We start from the raw sequence: 24,549 nt of genomic DNA on the forward strand, positions 1-24,549 counted from the left end.
CTAGAAGAAAGCATGGTGAATTCTTTACAACATGTGATTAAATGAAAATTTCTCAAGTTAAGTGAAAATTTTAATAACTTTGGCTATATTTAAAAATTCTGCATGGCAAAAAGCCACTAAAAGCAAAGTGAAAATACAAGTGACATCTGGGGAAAGATTTACAACTTCTCTTGCAGAAAAACGCTTCATATCTCTAATATCTAACGAACTCTACAAAGTCAGAAGAAAACAAATCACATTGTAAAACTGGACAAGAACTATACACACACAGTTCAAAGGAAAAGAAATTTAGACAGCACTTTACAGACACAAAAAGGATGCTCAAACTTGGTCCTAATGAGAGAAATGAAAATTAAAACTATATTAAAGCACCATCGCTCATCTACCAAACTGGCAAAAATCCACGAGTGTAACAATTGGATTCTGTTGGCAAGGCTGTGGGAAAACAGGCCTTCCCATATGTTGCTGATGGGAATACAGCCCTGCTGAAAGAACCTTTTCCATATCTAGCAATAAATACTATGGTATTTATGCTCTGATCCAGCAACCTCATTTCAAGGAGTCTTTCATTAAGATTCACCAGGAAGTGTGGAATGACATATATACAAAGCAATTCACAGTGGCACAAATTTATAATAGCAAAATAGAAAACAACTCAAACATCCAACAAGAAGCAACTAGTTGAAATAAACCATGAAACAGCCTCACAGTGGAGGATGATGAAGTAGTTACAAAGAATGAAGGTTATCTTTATTTCCTTCTGTGAATAATAATTAGGTGAAAAAACAATGAAGGGCAAAACAGTCTATAATAGGCTACCTTTTATCTTTAGAAGGGAGAAGGGATTTAAATATATATTTGTATTTGCATGTATTAATGAAACAAAGGAAAGATAAACAAAGAACTACCATAAATGGTTATTGGTGAGGAGGTAGGTATCTGGGTGGTGTGAAAAATCTGGGAGCTAGATTTCTTGAAACACGGTTTGATAATGTGACATTGGAGTCATGCAAATGTTTTTGTGTGCTAATTTCTCAATCATGTCCCATTCTTTGTGACCCTGTGGACTGTAGCTCGCCAGGCTCCTCTGTCCATGGAATTTTACAGTCTTGAAACAAAACTAGATAAAAAAGGAAAAAATAAATAAGGTAATCCATAAAAACTGGAAACAAAATGAAGCAAAATAAATATGTTTCAAATGAGTGAATCTGTCTTAATGACACAGAGGATTATTTCATCTAACTTTAAAATAGGGGTAGGTGAGATGGAATTGTAATCAGTTAACAGAAACTTAGGAGATCAGTTAGTTAAATGTAATGCATAGACTTTGGAATTTTATTCAAACAAACAAACAAAAAAAAGAAAAAGAAAAGAAAACCTGTAAAGAGAAATTTATGAAGCAGTTGGAAATTTTAAAAATTCATGATAACACACATGTGAAATTAACCATTTTAGCAGAAACAATCTAAATGTCTATTAATGAATGAATGGAATGAGAAAATGTGGTACATATATGTAATGGAATATTATTCAGTCATAAAAATGAATGAAATCTTGCCATTTTTGATCCCATGGATGGACCTCGAGGGTATTATACTAAGTGAAATGAGTCAGATGGAGAAAAGCAATATTACATGACCTCATTTTATGTGAGATATAGAAAACAAAAACAAAAATAAATAACCAAAATAACCCAAAAAACCAAGCTCAGAGATACAGAGAACTGATTGGTGGCTGCTAGAAGCAAGGCAGGGAGTTGGGAGGATGAAGAGGGTGGAAAAAATGGGTGAAGAGATTCAAAAGATATGAACTCAGTTATAAAATAAATAAGTCATGGGGATGTAACATACAGCATGGTGACTATAGCTAATAATACTATATTGCATATTTGAAACCTGCTAAGAGAGTACATTTTAAACATTCCAACCATAAGAAAAAAATTTTCGGAACTGTGTAAAGTGACAGATGTTAGCTATTATTATGATGATAATTTTGCAATTTATACAAATATCAAATAATGAATTATATAGCTATTTATACCTCAGTTTTTTAAAAATCACCATTTTAACCATTTTTAAGTGCTCAGTGGCATTAATTACATTCACATTGTTGTGCAACCATCACCCCTATCTCCAGAATTATTTTTTCATCTTCTCAAACTGAAACTTTATACTTGTTAAAAAATGACTCCCAATTTCCGCCTTCCTGACAACTACTATTCTACTTTCTGTCTCTATGAATTTGACTACTCAGTGGCACTAGTAGTAAAGAATCCAAAGGCTAAATTCCTAGGTTGGGAAGATCCCCTGGAGTAGGAAATGGCACCCCACTCCAGTATCCTTGTCTGGAAAATTCCATGGGCAGAGGAGCCTGACAGGATACAGTCCATGGGGCCACACAGTGTCAGACACTATTGAGTGACTGAACTCAATACAATACAGTCCTTTGAGTTGGTGATGCCATCCAACCATCTCATCCTCTGTCGTCCTCTTTTCCTCCCGCCTTCACTCTTTCCCACCATCAGGGTCTTTTCAAATGAGTCAGCTCTTTGCATCAGGTGGCCAAAATACTGGAGTTTTGGCTTCAACATCAGTCTTTCCAATGAACACATAGGACCGATTTCCCTTAGGATGGACTGGTTGGATCTCCTTGCAGTCCAAGGGACTCTCAAGAGTCTTCTCCAACACCACAGTTCAACTCTCACATCCATACATGACTACTGGAAAAACCATGGCTTTGACTAGACAGACCTTTGTTGACAAAGTAATGTCTCTGCTTTTTAATATGCCGTCTAGGTTGGTTGCAACTTTCCTTCCAAGGAGTAAGCATCTTTTAATTTCATGGCTGCAATCACCATCTGCAGTGATTTTGGAGCCCCCCAAAATAAAGTCAGTCACTGTTTCCACTGTTTCCCCATCTATTTCCCATGAAGTGAAGGGACCAGATAGCATGTGCCAAAACTTACTTCCTCTTGGAGGATAAGTAAACAACATTTATTTATCCATTTATCTATCATTAACATTTGAGTTGCTTCCACCACTTGGTCATTGTGAATGATGCTGCTGTGAACATAGGTGTACAACTATCTGAGCGCTTGCATTCAATTCTTTGGGGTTTATAACCACAACTGAAATAACTGGATCATATGTTAGCCCTATTTTTTAACTTTTGGAGAAATTTCCATACTGTTTTCTATAGTGGCCATACCATTTTATGTTCCCATCAGCAATGCACAAAAGTTCCGTTTTCTACCCCCACACTCTCTCCAACATTTGTTATTTTCTAGGTTTTTGATAATTGCCATCCTAATAGGCATAGGGTTGTTTTTCATTATAGTTTTTATTTATATATTTCCCTAATGATTAGTGATACTGAGCATCTGTGTGTTTATTGACTCTTTGTATATTTTCTTTGAAGAAATATCTGCTCAACACCTTTGTCCATTTTTTAATCAGATTGTTTTTGTTGCTATTATTGTTGAGTTGTATGAGTTCTTGATATATTCTGAATATTAACCCCTTATCAGACAAATGATTTGTAAATATTTTCTCCCATTCTGTGAATTGCTTTTTCACTCTACTGATACAGTCTTTTGATGTGCAAAGCTTTACATTTTGATGAATTCCAACAGATTTATTTTTCTCTTTTCATATCTAGGATATCTTTGCCAAATCCAATATCATGAAGTTTTTCCTCATTTTCTTCTAAGATTTTATAGTTATAGCTCTTATATTTAGGTCTTTTATTCATTTGGTGTTAATTTTTGTGTTTAGTGTTAAGGGTCCAATCTCATTCTTTAGCATGTGGACATCAGTTTCCCCAGCACCATTTGTTGGAAAGACTATCTTTTTTCCATTGAAAAGTCTTGGCACCCTTGTTGAAAACCATTTGACTACATATTCGTGGGCTTATTTCTGGGTTCTTTATTCTATTCCAACAATTGGAATTTTTGAACAATAACTAGATTGCTGATGCAAAAAGAAATGAATAGTAAGTGTGTTAGGTTTGATAATGGTTTTATGTATATGTTCTGAAATAAATGTTTAAATATTAGATATATACCAAAGAGTTTATGGATAAAATGCTATGATGTTTGGAAGTTAGTCTAAAAGACATCATTCAAGTGGGATGACGTGATACATAAGGCAACTATATGTATGAGGATACAGATTACATGTGTGTTGCTGTTAGTTTTTCAGTCATGTCTGGCTCTGTGACCCTGTGGACTGTAGCCTGCCAGTCTCATCTGTCCATGGAATTCTCCAGGCAAGAATAGTGGAGTGGGTTGCCATTTCCTCCTCTAGAGGATCTTCCCAAAATAGGGATCAAACCCAGGTCTCCTCCATTGCAGGTGAATTCTTTACCATTTGAGTAACCAGCAAAGCCCACAGATGACGTATAATTTGCCAAATATTAATAGTTGTTGAAGCCAGATGTTTGGGTCATTAAAACACTTTGCTGCTGCTGCTGTGAAGTTGCTTCAGTCGTGTCCGACTCTGAGCGACCCCATAGATGGCAGCCCACCAGGCTCCTCTGTCCCTGGGATTCTCCAGGCAAGAATACTGGAGTGGGTTGCCATTTCCTTCTCCAATGCATGCATGCATGCTAAGTCGTTTAGGTCGTGTCCGACTCTGTGCGACCCTATGGACAGCAGTCCACCAGGCTCCTCTGTCCACGGGATTCTCCAGGCAAGAATACTGGAGTGGGTTGCCATTTCCTTCTTCATTAGAACCTTTTACGTTGATATTCTTTTCTTTTGTGTGTTCTGATCTTTAAAAATAAAAAATTAGAACTCTTACAAGAAACTATACTTAAAATATCTTACCACAGATGCCTTATAGTCATCTCAAACTTTAAATGTCCTTGTCCTTGCTCCCCAAATATTCTCCTCATCCAGTATCCATCATCTTAGTTAATAGGCCTTCATCACATGGCTATGCAGACCAAAACCTTGGAGATATCCATGATTTCCTTCATACCTCACAGAAAACCCATTGGCAAATTTCCATTAGCTCTACATCCTAAACCACTCAACATTTTTGCTGGTGCCTGCCTGGTCCAAACCCCTATCATATCTGGCTTGCTTCAGTACTTCATAACTCCAATAACTCTTACATTTCTCTTTCATTCCATTTATTCTCCAGCCCCCTACAAGTCATTCTCTGCATAGTAGTTAGAATAACCTTTTAAGAAACAAAGTCAGATCAGATCTGTCCACAGTTTAAAACTCTCCAAGGGCAGACTTGTGGGAAATGAAGACATTGCCCCTGGCTTCTTAATGAGTGACCAGGTAGGACTGGATTGGATGGAGGACTGGGATGGCGAGCAGAGACCTTTTGGATAATCTGGTGTTGGGCTCTGAAACAGACATCAAAGACACCAGAAGCTGCCATGAAAAGTCCCCACCAGGAACTCTGAAGGATAAAGGGATTTGTGGATACAAAGTAACCCTGGGCCCTCAGGCATCTTGAGTCCCACAAAGGACCCTAACTTTAGAAATAAATAGCACTGGACATGGCCTGCTCTCTTGGACCTGTTTTTGATTTCTTGGGAAAACCAAGGATGGATGAATGAGAAAAGCCTGTGTTCTGTTGACTCACTCAAAATCTGTCTCATGTCAGCTGCTTTGTCTGAACGTGGTGGCTGAGTTCTTCAATTTTCTATTAGCCACCATGAACAACAATTGGGACAGGAAAATCTATGCAATATCATAGTAATTACAGGTAGATATACTTGGAATAGAATGAGCCATGAGTAGCCAATTTACAGGAAATTTATGGAAATAAAGGTAGACTTAATTTCACCTAACCAAACGAATAAAATTCAAGAAACCATCCACTGTATCCTGGAATGTGAAGTCAAGTGGGCCTTAGGAAGCATCACTATGAACAAAGCTAGAAGAGGTGATGGAATTCCATTTGAGCTATTTCAAATCTTAAAATATGATGCTGTGAAAGTGCTGTACTCATTTATGCCAGAAAATCTGGAAAACTCAGCAGTGGCCACAGGACTGGAAAAGGTCCATTTTCATTCCAATCCTAAAGAAAGGCAATGCCAAAGAATGTTCAAACTATCATAAAATTGCACTCATTTCACACGCTAGCAAAGTAATGCTCAAAATTCTCCAAGCCAGGCTTCAGCAATATGTGAACCATGAACTTCCAGATGTTCAAACTGGATTTAGAAAAGGCAGAGGAACAGAGATCAAATTGCCAATATCTGCTGGAGCATTGAAAAAGCAAGAGAGTTCCAGAAAAACATCAATTTTTTTTTTCATTTATTTTTATTAGTTGGAGGTTAACTACTTCACAATATTGTAGTGGTTTTTGTCATACACTGACATGAATCAACCATGGATTTACATGTATTCCCCATCCCGATCCCCCCTCCCACCTCCCTCTCCACACGATTCCTCTGGGTCTTCCCAGTGCACCAGGTCCGAACACTTGTCTCATGCATCCAGCCTGGGCTGGTGATCTGTTTCACCCTAGATAATACACATGTTTTGATGCTGTTCTCTCTAAACATCCCACCCTTGAATACATCAATTTTTGATTTATTGACTATGTCAAAGCCTTTGACAGTGTGGATCACAACAAACTGTGGAAAATTCTGAAAGAGATGGGAATACCAGACCACCTGACCTACCTTTTGAGAAATCTGTATGCAGGTCAGGAAGCAACAGTTAGAACTGGACATGGAACAACAGCTCAGTTCAGTTGCTCAGTCATGTCAAACTCTTTGCGACCCCATGTACTGCAGCATGCCAGGCCTCCCTGTCCATCACCAACTCCCAGAGTTTACCCAAACTCATGTCCATTGAGTCGGTGATGCCATCCAGTCATCTCATCCTCTGTTATCCCCTTCTCATCCTGCCCTCAATCTTTCCCAGCATCAAGGTCTTTTCAAATGAGTCAGCTCTTCGCATCAGGTGGCCAAAGTATTGGAGTTTCAGCTTCAACATCAGTTCTTCCAATGAATATTCAGGACTGATGTCCTTTAGGATGGACTGGTTGGATTTCCTTGCAGTCCAAAGGACTCTCAAGAATTTTCTCCAACAGCACAGTTCAAAATCATCAATTCTTCTGTGCTCAGCTTTCTTTATAGTCCAACTCTTACATGCATACATGACTACTGGAAAAACCATAGCCTTGACTAGATGGACCTTCATTGACAAAGTAATGTCTCTGCTTTTTAATATGCTGTCTAGGTTTGTCATAACTTTCCTTCCAAGGAGTAAGCCTCTCTTAATTTCATAGCTGCCATTACTATCTGCAGTGACTTGGGATCCCCCCAAAAATAGTCAGCCACCGTTTCCACTGTTTCCCCATCTATTTGCCATGAAGTGATGGGACCAGATGCCATGATCTTAGTTTTCTGAATGTTAAGCTTTAAGCCAACTTTTTCACTCTCCTCTTTCACTTTCATCAAGAGGCTCTTTAGTTCTTCTTCACTTTCTGCCATAAGGGTGGTGTCATCTGCATATCTGAGGTTATTGATATTTCTCCCACAATCTTGATTCCAGCTTGTGCTTCTTCCAGCCCAGCATTTCTCATGTTGTACTCTGCATATAAGTTAAATAAGCAGGGTGACAATATACAGCCTTGATGTACTCCTCTCCCAATTTAGAACCAGTCTGTTGCGAAGCAGAAGATATTAAGAAGTGATGGCAAGAATACACAGAAGAACTGTACAAAAAAGATCTTCACAACCCTAATCACAATGGTGTGATCACTCACCTAGAACCAGACATCCTGGAATGTGAAGTCAAGTGGGCCTCAGGAAGCATCACTATGAACAAAGCTATTGTTCATATGCAGGTGATGGAATTCCAGTTGAGGCAGTATTCTACAAGGAGATTCAACCAGTCCATCCTAAAGGAGATCAGTCCTAAATATTCATTGGAAGGACTGATGCTGAAGCTGAAACTCCAATACTTTTGACACCTGATGCGAAGAACAGACTCAATGCAAAAGACCCTGATGCTGGGAAAGATTTAAGGCTGGAGGAGAAGGGGAGGACAGAGGACGAGATGGTTGGATGGCATCACTGACTCGATGGACATGAGTTTGAGCAAGCTCTGGGAGTTGCTGTTGGACAGGGAGGCCTGGTGTGCTGCAGTCCATGTGGTTGCAAAGAGCTGGACACCACTGAGGGACTGCATTGAACTGAATTGAACTGATCCAATGGATTTCCTTCACATTCAAGAATAAAATCCAGGGGTTTTCTTGGTGGTACAGTGATAAAGAACTCACATGCCAGTGAAGACACCTGGGTGTGATCCCTGGTTCAGAAAGATCCCCCATGCTGCAGGGCAACCAATCCTGTGAGCCACACCTCTTGAGCCTGTGCTCTAGCGCCCAGGAATTGCATTGACAGAGCCTTGGAGCAGCCACTACAGAACCCATGCTCAGCCACAAGAACAGGCACCGCAGTGAGAAGCCTGTGCACTGCAACTGGATAGTAACCCCCGCTCACCATAGCCAGACAAAAGCCCGTGCAGCAACGAAGACTCAGCACATCCAAAAAATAAATATATAAAGTTATAATAAAAAAGTAAAATTCAGATTCTCAGAAAACCATTTCGGCTACCCCCTCCCACTTTCTAGCTCTTCCTCCTGAAATATTTTGCTCTGAGAGACAAGTCTCAGCTTGGTCAGGCCTTAGTTTCTTCAGAGAAGTTCATCTTGACCACTCTACATGGAATTGTCGATTCCAACCACAATGCAAAAATATCCAAGTCTGTTCTTTCATAGCACTTGTTTTCTGAAGTGTTGTTTGCTTATTTGGTCACTCGTTCATTACCTGTGGCCTCCCACAAGAATGCAAGCTCTAGAAGAGTAGAAACACTGTATTAATTGCTTCTGATTCACCTTGGTGTAGAATACTGCCTGGTTCTTGGCAAGTTCTTGATGAATTTGTGTTGAATGAATTCATTTCCTTCCAGGAGATTTCTGGCATTGTGAAAAGTGAATTCTGTCTGTTCCTGGAGAGGGAACCAATGAGAAGTTAGAAGTAATAGTCTAGGTGACAGGTTATAGGGACCATTTTAGGCCCAACTCAAATGGAGAGGAAGAGAGAGATGTGCAAATGAGAATCAATAGATCTGAGCAACTGATTGGATGAGGGGGAAAGAAATGAGGAGGAGAAAAGAGATTTTGATCCAAAATGATGTGGACCGGGGTGCGGGTAGGGGGTGGGGTGGGGGTGGGGGATGGAGCGGATAGTAGTATCACTGAAAGTCTTAGTTGCTTAGTCGTATCCGACTCTTTTGCAACTCCATGGATTGTAGTCTGCCAGGTACTTCTGTCCATGGGATTTCCCAAGCAAGAATACTGGAGTGGGTTGCCATTTCCTTCTCCAGGGAATTTTCCTGACCCAGCATTAGAACCCAGTTTGCATTGGCGGCGGACTCTTTACTATCTGGGCAACCAGGGAAGCTCTAGTAGTATCATTAACAAGGTGGAAACCAGGGGAATGAAGGGGATTATATATACTATTATCATTATATTTACTAGGATGGGATGCTAGCAGGGAATAAGATATGAAAAATGTTACCAGGAGAGAGGTCACCCCTGGAGATACTGCTCAGGGAGCTGTCTGCACGAAAGTGCTAATTAAACTCCTGGGACTAGTTGGAAGCTGCTGCAGGAGAAAGCCCAGAGGGAAAAAAGTTGAGATGGACCCCGAAAAGCCAGGAGAGATGCAGGTCTGGAAGCCAGATGCTGCCACAAGGCTGCTGAGGATGAAGCTGATAAAAGGCCATTGAATATTGTTTTTGAGTCATATTAGGCCCTGCTTTTAAACCTCATTCTTTTCTCTACTATGAATGTTATTTGTTTTCTTTCTAGTCTATTAGCCTATAGAAACTTCTCCTAAAACACAAAAAAATTCAGCTTTTCTCTACCTTTAGAGTCCATGTCACATTCTAACCATTGCTCTTCATTGGGTTTTCCTGTTTTCTCAAATTGAGTCTTCTGCATATAATATCATTTTCTTTTTATCTTTTACAGGTCAGTCCATTAGCAACAAAATGGTAATAAAATAAGTATATGCAATTCCTACTTGCAGGAAAAACTTTTTCTTTTGTTAACTTTCAATTTATACAGGAAGCAAATAAGTTCTTATTAAAATTTTGAGCAATTCAGAACAATAAAGGGCAAAGAGTTATATTGTCCTCAAAATGAACCAACACCCCTCTTTTCCAGAGTTTATTATTAAACAACTATTTAATTAAACAATTAAACAATATTGCTTGGTGTATGTGTGTATGTTTAGGGAAATAGGAAGATTACAAATTTCAGGACACAGACTCAGATGTGTAGCAAATACAACTTTATTTTTCTATAATTGAATTTAATTTATATTTTAAGTCACTTTGGGACTTCCCTGGTGGTTCAGACGGTAAAGGCATCTGCCTACAATGCAGGAGACCCAGGTTCGATCCCTGGGTTGGGAAGATCCCCTGGAGAAGGAAATGGCAAGCCACTCCAGTACTCTTGCCTGGAAAATCCCATGGATAGAGGAGCCTGGTAGGCTACAGTCCATGGAGTTGCAAAGACTCAGACACGACTGACCGACTTCACTTCACTGAATCACTTTATGCCAGATGATGGGAAAAGAAATCTCAGTTAATTGAGCCACACATACCTCTACTGCCCTGACTTCATTTAGGATTGCATCTAAATTCCAGAGATTTGGGGGATGTCAGGGTTTTTGGAGGTTGGGAGAAGGGGTTGAGGGGTCCTGGGGCATCCATCATCTACCCAGCTGGTCCTTAATTCAGGTTTTTAAGACATCCTTGCCCATCCAGTCCATGCAGGGCATTGTTGTGTCCTTCTTATGACCAATTTCAAGGCTTATTGGATCTGATTCTTCTAGCTCCTCTTGGGCATACAGAACATGTAAGACATTTCTCCTGTGTCATGCAGGAAATAGGAAACTCTTTCAGGTGAGCTCAGGTTTTCTTAGCCTGGACTTACCACAAGCCCATTTCTGTTACTGCTCTATACCACATTGCCTTGCATTACCCAGGTACCTTGTCGCTTCCTTAGACCCTACCTTGAAGTGAGGGCAGAAGTTCCTTTTGCTCTTGGATTTTCCAAACCTATTTTAGGTTTCCATTATTCTTCCTCTGCAGCGACTAGCTATTCCAGATCTATATCAACATAATATTCTTCTGCTTCCCTTCTGATGTTCCTCCTTTTCCAGCTCTGTGAACCTTTTATGTCATCTGGGAGTAGGGTGACCAACTATCATGCTTTTCCTGAGATTGAGGAGGTTCCTAAAATGTGGGACTTCATAGCTAAAACTGGGCAAGTATAGGGCAAACAGGGTTGCCTTGGTCACCTTATCTGGAAGTGAGATGAGTGGTTAAGGGGAAAACTGGCTCTGGTTGACCAAGAAGTTTGTGTTTCTGGCATGACCTTTACACTCTAAATATTTCAGGGATTAGATATTTTTTGAAATACACAATGAAGACTTGACTCCTACTTTCACAGTTTCTGGCTTCCCTGGTAGCTTAGCTGTTAAAGAATCCTTCTGCAATGCAGGAGACCCCAGTTCGATTCCTGGGTAGGGAAGATCTGCTGGAGACGGGATAGGCTACTCACTATAGTATTCTTGGGCTTCTCCAAGGGTTCAGCTGGTAAAGAATCTGCCTGCAATGTGGGATACCTGGGTTCGATCCCTGAGCTGGGAAGATCCCCTGGAGAAGGGAACAGCTACCCACTCCAGTATTCTGGCCTGGAGAATTCCATGGACTATAATGGGTCGTGAAGAGTAGGACATGATGAGCGACTTTCACTTTTTTTCAGTTTTTGTTTCACTCCCTTTTTCTGAATTTTCCCATGTTCGTCCTGCTCCTTTGCACTCACTGTTTCTTTGGAGTACATTGTTCCATTTAGTGTTTTAATTTCTTTCTTGGATTTATGCCACTTTTCTGACCCCCATCCTCTGCAATTCATAGACCAGTCCTTAGTTCGGTGGAGCCCAGAAGAGATTTCCCAGAACTCATATCCCAGGCTGCCTGGGGACCATCAGCCCCTGCTTCTCTAGGTCAGAAGTAAATCGCTAGGGCAGCTTTCTCAATGGTGCATAAGATTTGGGTGAATAGCAGCTATGGGCAGGCTGAAAGAATGTATGTGAACTGGCATTAATATTCATGTTTTATTCCAGTGAAAAATAAGTAATTAAATGTTATTAATATCAACTTATGAATTGACCCTAACACCCACACTCAATGTGATGTCAGATGGTCATGGAACATATAAAATATACGATGTATCTGAAAGAAGAGTGACGGTTCCACACATGGAAGGGGATGACAGTAGTATCCTCATTCTTTGTTTATTTTCAGTTTATTGCAAAAGGATTGCAATTGATAATGCTTGGGATAAACATATGTAGGTTATATTATCTATATTCAGTCAAAGCAAATTTGGTAAAATACTCAAATGGCTTAAAATACTGAAGATTATACCAATTGTGTAAGGACAAGAGTAGTGGGACCTCCCCCTCTACACATTCAAGACTACACGGGTCTCCTTGTCTTTTTTCTTTTTTAAGATTTTTTTGATGTAGACTATTTTTTAAAGTTTTTATTACATTTGTTACAATATTGCTTCTGTTTTATGTTTTGTTTTGTTTTGTTTTGGCTGCAAGGCATGTAGGATTTTAACTCCCTGACCAGGGATCAAACTGGCACCCTCTGCCTTGGAAGGTGAAGTTTTAATCACTTGATCAAACAGGAAAGTCCATCTTTGCTTTTCTTCAAACACACTGGGCCACAGTCGATCTCAGGGCCTTTGTCCCAGCTGATTCCTCTGCTTGACATGCTCTTCCCTCAGGTATTGGCAGGACTCGCTTACCTCCTTCAAGTCTTAGCTCACATGTTACCTGGGTAGGGTATCATTCAAAATTGCAATACCCACCTCTGCATTTCTTATTCTCTCCACTCTGCTTTATTATTATACTTAATTTTTATTTTATTATTATTTTTGTTTTTACAAGAGCAGTTATCATTGTCCATATGTTATAATTTACGTATTTATCATATCTTTTATCTGCTCTGGTGAAAAGTTTAAAGAGGATAGATATTTTCTTCGATGTGACTGGTTAGAATGGTGCCTAGCACATGGTTGACCCTTCAGATACGTTGCATAAACCTAGGAAAATTGCAGAACCAACAGTCTTTCCACTCTTAGTATGAGCTCTTTGCCAGTCATGACGTCTGAAAACGTGCCAAAGTGCATCCCTCTTTGTTTCTAGGAGTTTCCAGTGCAATGACCCACAAGTGCTCACCCTACGCAGGCCGGTTTGCTAGCTGTGGTCATCGCTCTGCATCTGGCCTGCTTTTCTCCCTCTCCTGGCTCAAGAGAAACCACTTGGAGAAGCCCCACTTCTATGGTCTTTGGGAAAAGCCATGTTTTGTCTGTGCTCCGTGCTTCCCAGGTGATTTTCTTCCCCAGACTTTTCTTTGTAGCAGGGGCTTCATGGTGGCAATCTGAGGTGGAAGAGGGCTAGGAGACAGTCTTGAGCAAAATCTGAATGGCAAGCATCTCTCTTTTAACGGAGATGTACTGTTCATTTGGAGTGGCTGGAACACTTTCCACCCTGGGCACCAGTTGGTACTGAGGTGTTAACAGTGGGGAAGAAGAAGTGGCCGTACTCCTCTACCATCCTGTGTTGCCTGAGTCTAGGGGCTATCTTTGTCTCCGGAATCTCACAGGTCACTCTTGAATAAATGCATCATATTATTGTCTTTACTCCCCTGTTGATGGAAGGCACAAAACCAATTTTAAAAGAATTAGATCATGTTTTAAAAAATTTTTTGATTTATAACATTGTGTTGATCTCTGCAGCCCAGCAAAATGACTCAGTTATACACATATCTATTCTTTTTCATATTCTTCTCCATTATGTTATCTTAGTTCCTTGTGCTGTACAGTAAGACTTTGTTGTTTATTCATTTATATATATAATAGTTTGCATCTACTAAAAAGGGTTAGATTCTTTTATATGCTTTTTTCCCCCCATTTCCTGCCTCTTCCTCACTAACCATTGCCTTTTTCTTTCAAATGTAAAGCATATCTCCCATGGTTATGTATATGCATGGATGTCCACTTGTACATGTCTGCATTGAAGTGGGGGCAAACAGTGGCAAGAGAGAAGAAAAGTTATTGATGTTACAACAGCCAGCAAAAGAGGACCCTGTTAATATTGTTCACTTCTACGTGGAATATTGTCCTAAACCTTGTAAATGTTAATACCACAAACTTATCACCTCTTCCTGAACTTGAATATTTTGTCCTTCTCCACAAGATTTACTCCTACATCCTCTCTCTCTCAGGTTCCAACTCAAATATCATCTCCTCTGTGAAGCCTTTCCAACTCCCCCAGGAAGAGAAAAAACTAAATAATCATTGATGTGAATGAGTAAAGTTGACTAAGTGAAAGCTTAATGGAACAATTGCCTCATTACACTGGCTTCTCAACATATGTATGAATAATGTACAGAAATAAAGTGCTGTAAGAGGATCAAGTAGCTTAGAAACCACTAGAGAAACAATTGCTAATTGCAGAGCGCTAGTTTAAATTCATTTCAAAAACTACAGCATGGATGAAGGAAGGAAATAGTTTGCTTTGCTATATATCATGAAGATGAATGATTTTGCTCTTCTGCCCAGAGAAGCGGCATGTTACAGCTGTGGAAAGAACTCCCAAAGTCCAAGTCAACTTGCCTTTAAATCTCTAGTGGGAAAAAAAAAGAAAGAAATCTCTAGTAGGGAGACAAGATATGCCTTTCCTACATCTGGCATGGTTTTTGTTTTACCCCTTTTTTCTTTATTTTTATTTTTTAACATTATGGCCATTCATAGTATATTATGACTCAAGAGAAAATCTTCCACAACATTTTTCATGACTTCTTTTTTTGAGACCTGAACTTATTTCAAACACTGGCCTGCTTAACACAATTTTGTTAAGGTTTTGATAACAATGGCAGGTGGGGTTTATTGAGTGCTTATTATGCCCAGTGACTCAGCTGTAAAGAATCTATCTGCAATGCAGGAGCTGCAGAAGATGCCGGTTCCATTCCTGGATCAGGAAGATCCCCTGCAGGGGGGTAGGACAACCCACACCAGTATTCTTGCCTGAAGAATCCCATGGACAGAGGAGCCTGGCAGGCTATAGTCCATAGGGTCACAAAGAGTCGGATATGACTGAAGTGACTTAGCACGCATGCACACACCTTATGTGCTTAGTTATTCTAAGTTATTGACATGCATTAAATCATTTAATACTAGAGCAACTCCATGGTGTGGGCATTATTATTATTATTTTACAGAGGAGGATCTGAGATGTAGAGAGGTTAATTAACTTGCCCAGGGTCACTCAGCCATGAGATATGAGCCCAGGTGGTTTGTTTCTAGAAGTTTTGCTTTTCATCTCATGTCAGGTTATTGTCAGTCTTTAAGAAAATCATTAATACTTCTACTCAAGTTTTACATGATAAATACAGAAAAATGTATTTACTATGAAAACTATAAAAAGTATAAATCTATCATTCACACAATATTTTTAAAGTTTATAATGATTATGCTGCTTTTAGAGGGCAAGCTAGCAGCAGGAAATACAAATATACCCACTTCTTACTGTAATTAATACTGTAATACCTCTTAAGCATTACATTATTTAGTTTATATTATGTGTGTTCTTTGCTCTCATCCCCCTGTAATGTCTTAAGAGGGCAGGTATCTCATCTGCCTTGTTTACGCTGTCTCCCTGATGATTGGACATAGACTTCTAGTCTTGTAGGTGCCAAATAAGACCCAGCTTTTGGTTCTTTTGTATTACTTGTTACATATTTATTACATTGCTATATACATTATATATTTATCTTCATGGTATATTATAAATACATAGTTATATAGTGAATATTCATTATCTACACATTTATATGGGACTTCCCCAATGGCTCAGTGGTTAAATAATCCACCTGCAATGCAGGAGACACAGGAGATGTGGGTTCAATCCATTGGCTGGGAAGATCCCCCAGAAGAGGAAATGGCAACCCACTCTAGTATTCTTGCCTGAAAAATCCCATGGATAGGGGAGCCTGACGGGCTACAGTCCAAAGGGTCACAAAGAGCTGGACACGACTGAGCTACAAAGCAAGCAAGCAAGCAAACATGTTTATATATTTAAATATTCTTGCTGTTGTTCATTTGCTCAGTTGTGTACAATTCTTTGTGACCCCATGGACTACAGCACACCAGTCTTCCCTGCCCTTCCCTGAGCTTGCTCAAACTCATGTCCATTGAGTCGGTGATGCCATCCAGCCATCTCATCCCGTCACCCCCTTCTCCTTCTGCCCTCAATCTTTCCCAGAATGAGGGTCTTTTCCAATGATTCAGCCCTTCCCATCAGGTAGCCAAAGGATTAGAGCTTCAGCATCAGTCTTTCCAATGAATATTCAGGGTTGATTTTCTTTAGATTGACTGTCTGATCTCCTTGCCATTCAAGGGACTCTCAAGAGTCTTCTCCAACACCACAGTTCAAAAGCACCAATTCTTCAGTGCTCAGCCTTCTTTATGGTGCAACTCTCAAATCCATACATGACTATTGGAAAAACCATAGGTTTGACTAGATGGATCTTTGTTGGCAGAAATGATGTCTCTGCTTTTTAATATGCTCTCTAGGTTTGTCATAGCTTTTCTTCCACGGAGCAAGCATCTTTTAATTTCATGGCTGCAGTCACTGTCCACAGTGATTTTGGGGCCCAAGAATATAAAATCTGTCACTGTTTCCATTTTCTCCCCATCTGTTTGCCATGAAGTGACGGGACTGGTTGCCATGATCTTTGTTTTTTAAATGTTGAGTTTCAAACCAGCTTTTTCACTCTCCTCTTTCACCTTCGTCAATAAGCTCTTTAGTTCCTCTTCACTTTCTTCCATTAGGGTGGCATCATCTGCATACCCGAGGTTATTGATATTTCTCCCAGCAATCTTTTTTCCAGCTTGAGCTTCATCCAGTCTGCCATTTCACATGATATCACTGCATATAAGTTAAATAGCAGGGTGATAATATATGGTCTTGACGTACTTCTTTCCCAATTTGGAACCAGTCCGTTGTTCCATGTTCAGTTCTAACTGTTGCTTCTTGACCTACATACAAGTTTCTCAGGAAGCAGGTAAGGTAGTCTGGTATTCTCATCTTTTTATAAATACATATAAAATTATTTATATAAACAATCAAAACAATAGAAATACTAACAGCCTTCCAATATTTGTTGAACACTTGCCTTTTTAAAATCAATTTTTATTGGATTATAGTTGCTTTACAATGTTGTGTTATTCTTTGTTGTCTTTCATCTGTTAATAATGTTACAGTCTTTATGTGTAGTGTTGCATTATTGAAGTCTCTTTGGAAAATGAAGGCATAGTCATCAGCCTGTCACCTAGACTAGTACAGTTGTGTCTTAATAAGTACATCCCCCATGGCACTAATATTAATCTTCACCTTCTGTTTCAACCTCAGCAAAGACAGCAATCCCAGAACATCTCCGGCCACACCTCTCTTTCCATCTCTTACTTGTTGAATGTTTGCCTCATCTTTAGGACTTTGCTTGAATGTTGGTCCCCATGAAGACTTCCCACACACACATCTCTAGAAGAATACTTTACTTTTCCCTCTGGGATCTTGGAGTGCTCTGTAACCACTTGTTTACATCTTTATCTCCCTGACTAGACTTTGCTCTCAAGGCGGAACCATTATGCCTTAAACATTTTTGTATCCCTGGTACCTGGCACATAGTAGCTACTCAGTAAATGCCATAGCACTGTGAGGAGAGGTCAGACTAGCTACACAGTGAGAATGGATGAAGGTAACAGTTTGATTATGAAATCCTGTATTTGAAATTCTGTACATAGCATGACATTGAAAGTGGTGGGATGTTGGATTCAGAACATCCTTAAAATATTTTCAAGAGTTTACAGTCAGATGAATTAGCCATTACTTCCAAAGGATTACACAGTTAAGTCTGTTGGTTGAAGCAAAAAACGGAAATGCTGTGTATGCTGGGTTGACAGAAGGCCTTTTCAATATTGATAGTATGCAAATGCATTTATTCTATCCGATTAGTAGGATACATCAGCAATGAATTATAGATTTTCCCTGGCAAAGGCAGCTGTTTCTCGCTAATTTATATATAGGCAAAAGCCACATCCAGTGTAGAAAACAAGATAAAAATAACTGCATGTATTTATAAGCAACTACAGTTACAAATCAGTACATTCCCTTTTGGAGAAAATAGTGTAAAATTCAAGTGTGGGTGGTAGTTTCATTATGGAGATCTGTCATCTGCTTTCAGATACATTTCCAAAAAAAGCACTGGCTAATTAAATTTATTATTCATCTTCTTCTTTTGAAGGGAAGTCTATGCAAGTTATCCAAGGCACATCATATTTGTCAAAAAAAAGCACTACACTCAGTTGCCCCAACTCATGGTTCTTTCCAGTAATAGGAGGTACAGTGGATTAGGGGGGAAAATGCTTTGATTCCATGCATGCATGCTGAGTCTCTTCAGTAATGTTCAACTCTTTGTGACCCTGGGGACTGTAGCCCGCCTGTCTCCTCTACCTGTGAGATTCTGCAGGCAAGAACACTGGAGTGAGTTGCCATGCCCTCCTCCAGAGGATCTTCCCAACCCAGGGGTTGAACCTGCGTCTCTTGTGTCTCCTGCATTGGCAGGTGGATTCTTTACCACTAGCCCCACTTGGGAAGCCCTCTGGTTCCATGGGAGGACATACTCTTCCATCTTCTTTCCCTTAGCCCAGTTAGGAATCTTCATTGCCTTTCAATAGAATAAAGGAACATCATCTAGCTACAAAAAGAAATCCCAGTCTTCACATCTAGAACATTGCCTACTAATGAGAAAGTCACCAGCTATTTCTCTGTGTCTTTTCCTGGAGTTAAACAGTCATGCATATCTGGTTTGGAAATTGGGAATTCTCCCTCTTTTAGGCTAACTGCAAGAGTGAAATAAGAAAGGTAAATCAGCCATCTGCTGAAGAGCTCACTAACCAGGCCACAGGGGGTGGGCAGCTTTTACCTCTCAAGGAATCTAGATTTCAAACTTTTCATAGTAACCTGTTTGTCTTCCTGATGCCACCTCGTCCTCTAGAGCCTAGCTAGTGATCTGGTGAACATATGGCTGGGTCTGCTTTCATTTTCCATTTTCATTATAATTTAAACTTCTGGAGGGCAAAACTATGCACCTCTATTTTTTGTTTGCTTGTTTGTTATGGGTTTTATTTTTTGTGTCTACATAACACCTGGGATACTTTTATGCTCAATCTTGGGCAATATTTCAGATAACAACTCTGGATTGGTCTTCATTGATCAATGCTAATTCTCTGCTATTCCAAAATTATTCTGTTTGATCAGGTCTTTTGGGGAGGTGAGGTGGGGGAGGGGGAGCTACTGATTCTATAAACAATAGCTCCTTAAGGTTTACCAATACAAGGAATTTAGTATTATAAGTCTCATAGGTGGTCCCCTAAGTTTTACACATCAGAAAAAAGCAAGCATATCATTGGTTACTAGGGAAAGAAAGTGTTAGTCGCTCAGCCATATCCAACTCTTTGCAACCCCATGGACTGTAGCCCGTCAGGCTTCTCTGTCCATGGGATTTTCCAGACAAGAATACCGGAATGGATAGCCATCCCCTTCTCCAGAGGATTTTCCTGACACGGGGATCAAAAATCTGGTCTTTTGCATTGCATGTGGAGTCTTTACCAACTGAGCCACCAGGGAAGCTTAGCTACTAGGGAAGCTACATGTGTTTTTATAATAAAATATTTTAGCATTTGTTGGTATTCTGGGCACATGTAATTAAAATCCAGCTGCCTTGAATACCTTCAATTTTAATTATAAGTGTGTGGACTAAACCCACACATATTAAGCCACTTAAAATGACTGGGTAAAAGATGGTATTTCACCCCATTTTTGCCTTGTATTTACTAGTTACAATCAAGATTTGAGTTTTGCTTAATTTCTATAAATAAATACAAATTTCTATAAAAAAGAACAGTGGTTTATAAGAACAGTGATCAAAGCTGTTGCTACTAAGAACTTTAATTTTTGCATTTGCCCTTTAGAAGTTTACTGAGGAATTGTTTGTTGTTGTTTAGTCTTTAAGTCGTTTCCAATTCTTTTGTGACCCTGTGGACTGTAGCCTGCCAGGTTCCTCTGTCCATGGGGCTTCCAGGAAAGAATACTGGAGTGGGTTGCCATTTCCCTCTCCAGGGGATCTTCCCAACCCAGGGATTGAGCCTGTCTTCTGCAGTGGCAGACAAGTTCTTTACCTCTGAGCCACCAGGGAAGCTCCTTATTGAGGAGTCTGTCTCCTAAAAAGGAACCTAATCCAGCAGAAAGTCATTGAATCATGATAATATTCCTTTCTAGTCCCAGCTCTATGACTTTCTCCTGTGATAGATGAGACATACTTAATCCTTTAAAATACAACACATCTTTATCTATGAAATGCAATTTTTAATTCCCACCTACAAGGTAAATGTGAGGATTGAAACAAGTAATATATGCAGAGAGAGGGCCTGGCACTGAGTAAACACACCAAATGGTCACTGTTAATAAAAAAATAACAGAGACATTAAAGATATTTGTAGATGACAGCAACAATCAAGATTTACAGTGTAAAATCTGAAACAGATAAATTTTAAATTAGTGAACAGAATTCCTCAACTTTGCCTTCTTTCAATTTTCAAAAGATTCATCTGGTTTTTCCCATAAGATGTGTTTAGTAGTGTTTAGTTGTCTTTAACTTTGAAAAAATTTCATTGTTTTTATTTTATTTATTTATTTATTATTTTATTTTATTGTGACAGTTGTCATATCAGTGTGCATTTAAAAAGACATCAAAATTAATGAATTTTTGTGTAGCCTGTAGCTTTTTTAATATTAAATATGGAAGAAAAGAGCAACATTTTTGGCATATCATGCTTTATTATTTCAAGAAAGGTCAAAATGCAGCTGAAATGTACAAAAAGGATTTATGCAGTGTATGGAGAAGGTGCTATGACGGATCAGACATGTTTGCGAAGTTTTGTGCTGGAGATTTCTCACTGGATGATGTTCCATGGTGGGGTAGACCAGTTGAAGTTGACCGAGATCAAATTGAGATATTAACTGAGAACAATCAATGCTGAAAATAATTTGCATCAGCTTGGTTATGTTAGTTGCATTGATGTTTGGGTTCCACATAAGTTAAGAGAAAAAAATCTTCTTGACCATTATTTCCTCATGCAATTCTCTATTTAAATGTAACGAAAACATTTCATTTTTAAAACAAATTGTACAACAGTGTGGGATGGATGAGATCGTGGGGCAACCTAAATGAACCTCCACCAACCACACCAAAGACCGGTCTTCACCCAAAGAATAAAATGTGTGTGGTGGCACTGGAAGGAGAACTCATTATGAGCTTCTTCTGGAAAAGCAAACAATTCCAGTGAGTACTGCTACCAGTTAAACAAACTGAAAGCAGCACTGGATAAAGAACGTCCAGATTTAGTCAACAGAAAACACGTAATCTTCCATCAGGATAACGCAAAACTGCATGTTTGTTTAATGACCAGGCAAAACTGTTACAGTTTGGTTGGGAAGTTCTGATTCATCTAGTGTATTCACCACACTGAGCCTTCAGATGTCCATTTATTTCAGGTTTTACAAAATTCTCTTAATGGAAAAAATATCAATTCCTTGGAAGACTGCAAAAGGTACCTGGAACAGTTCTTTGCTCAAAAAGGTAAGTTTGGGGAAGATGGAATTACGTATGAGGTTGCCTGAAAAATGGCAGAAGGTAGTGGAACAAAATCATGAATATGTTGTTCAATCCAGTTCTTGATGAAAATGCAAAATGTGGCTTTTATTTTTACTTAAAAAACAGAAGGAACTCTTTGGCCAATGCAATACTAGAAGACAGTTTACATTAATTAACTCTCCCTCTTCCTAAAAAGTTTCTAAATTGCAATTCTGGTTTCAATGTAACTTGTTCAGGTCATGTATTTGTTTCTTTCTTCCATTCATTCTTCTAGGCTAGCCATTCTACAATCAATTTTGAGCTTATTCTTTGTACTGGGCACATTGAAATATAAACGCAGGAGAATGGAAGTCAAAACTAAGTGCAGCTCTGGGACAATCAAACTGGGAGTGGGGGTCAACTCCTTTACTCTCTTTAGGGCCCATAAAGTAACCTTAAACTTGCCTTATCAGTTTCCTCATTCAGAAAATGAAAATGACTCCTCTCCTTTTAATAGGAATATCAATTCAGTCAGTTCAGTCACTCAGTCGTGTCCAACTCTTTGCGACCACATGAATTGCAGCACGCCAGGCTGATGTCCAAATGAGATAATGCCTGTAAAAGAATTTTATAAATAATAAAACATGATAGAATAATTAGTGTTGTTAATAATAATATCAGTTGGATTTAAGTCTCAGTATTATTTTGAAAACTTCTTTCCTAAGAGACCCGTGTTGCTTATAAATTTAATTGGTTAATTATGGTTCTTTTCCAATCAGTTGCCTTCCTCCTTCCTGCTACACTGGAAAGTCTCTTTGCTTTGCGTTTGTAAGATTGCAAGAGAAGACTGTGATTCTGATTAAGTATGCAAGGAATTTAGAATTAATATTCATATTAATTCTTGATGCCATTTGAAATCACATTTTTGGTAGGTGGGGAAATCATATGTATGTATATGACGGTAGATTAGCTCTCAAAAGACCCTCTAGAAATACTTCTTTGTGTAGGAATTAAGAAACATTAAAATATCAATTGGTTTGTGACTTGCCTAAAGTGTTTTTTAAAAATGTCTAGTGACATATGAGTAATCTGAAACAAGATTTTAAAATATTTCTGAGGGGTATCTGAAAAAATCCAAAGAATTCTCTATACATAGATGATAATTCGACCTATCTTTCATTCAGCTTTGTGCGAATGAAGCCTAGAACTTCCTAGCAGTAAATTTGGCATCATTTTATAGAACATTGCATGGCTGGGGGTACAGAAGGGCAGAACCTTCCCTCAGATGGTACAGATGCCTATGAGGAGCTCTTGAGATGTGTGTAGGGTTGCCCTTAAGTGTGGCAGAATGGTGGGCTGCTTATAGGATGTGATATTGGGAGTGTCAGGTATTTGCTCTCAAACATCATATCACCCAAATGAAATAGTTCTTAAAATGCCATCACTTGGGGAGGTAACATATAGGTCCCTGGAGGAGATTTAGTGGCAGCTTTAGCTATAAAAATAGTCTGTTATCAAAAAGTACCTACCCCTAGCACACAGAGAAGCACTCAGTACCTCTTTTGAGCTTAAGGAGCACATGGCTACATAGTTTGTGCATGCATGCATGCTGATTCATGTCCAGCTCTTTGAGACCCCTGGACTGTAGCTTTCCAGGCTCCCCTGTTCATGGGATTATCCAGGAAAGAATACTGGAGTGGGTTGCCATTTTTAACTCCAGGGGGGGTCTTCCCTTCCAGGCTCCCCTCTTCATGGGATTATCCTAGAATGAATACTGGAGTGAGCTGCCATTTCCTACTCCAGGGGGTCTTCCCCACCTAGGGATTGAACCTGTGTTTACTCCATCTCCCGCACTGGCAGACGGATTCTTTACGGAAGCCCCTATCACAGTAAATCAGGCTGAATCCCTTCCTCCCGCCTATGTAGCTCACAGATTCAAGGGATGAGGATCCCTCGTCCAGTTCTAAGGTCCAGACCATAATCCATTATGGGAATTCCAGTCTCCATGATAGTGACTGGTCTAGCAGCACAGCAGAAGCCAATCATCAGACATTTCATTGCCAGTTTGATCTAATGGGACTTGATTTAAGTTGGCTCTGATAGACTCATATCTATGGATATCAGGTGGATTTTTTTTTTTTTTTCTTGGTTGGAGGATAGTTTTCCCCTCTCTCTTTCTTGCTAGATGTAACCAAGAAAGAATATATCCCCACAGTAGCTAGTTGCCCTAGCAGCTGCCCAAGGATAGTGACAACACATGATGAGAACAGAGCCAAAGGACCCCAAAGAGACAGAGCCAGAGCCCTGAGCCTGAAGTTTGGACATCCTATCACAGGTGGTAATAATTTTCCTCATTGTTTAAGAAGTTTTTTTTTGGGGGGGGGGGGAAGCAAACATGTTTTAGCTGCCTACAGACTTTGTTTTTTTTTTCCATTTATTTTTATTCGTTGGAGGCTAATTACTTTACAAGTTAAGAAGTTTTGAGTCAGTTTTATGTATAGTTTAGCCCAAAGCATTCTAACTAATCTAGCCTCAGTAAAAATTTGTTCGATGATTTGTTAAATGAATGAATAAGGGTAAAAGTGAATTGGAAGGAAACCAGGGAGGCTGGGAGGAGAGTGGAGGGGTGGTCAGTGAAGAACTCCAATGCCTTGAGCCAGGAGTGAGTTCCTGAGAAGGAGGTCCTGAGCCAGTGCAGTGCAGACCCCTTTGAGCACCCGGGAGCCCTG

The sequence above is a fragment of the Muntiacus reevesi genome, chromosome 4, assembly GCF_963930625.1.
Source record: "Muntiacus reevesi chromosome 4, mMunRee1.1, whole genome shotgun sequence".
NCBI classification, from domain to species: Eukaryota; Metazoa; Chordata; class Mammalia; order Artiodactyla; family Cervidae; genus Muntiacus; species Muntiacus reevesi.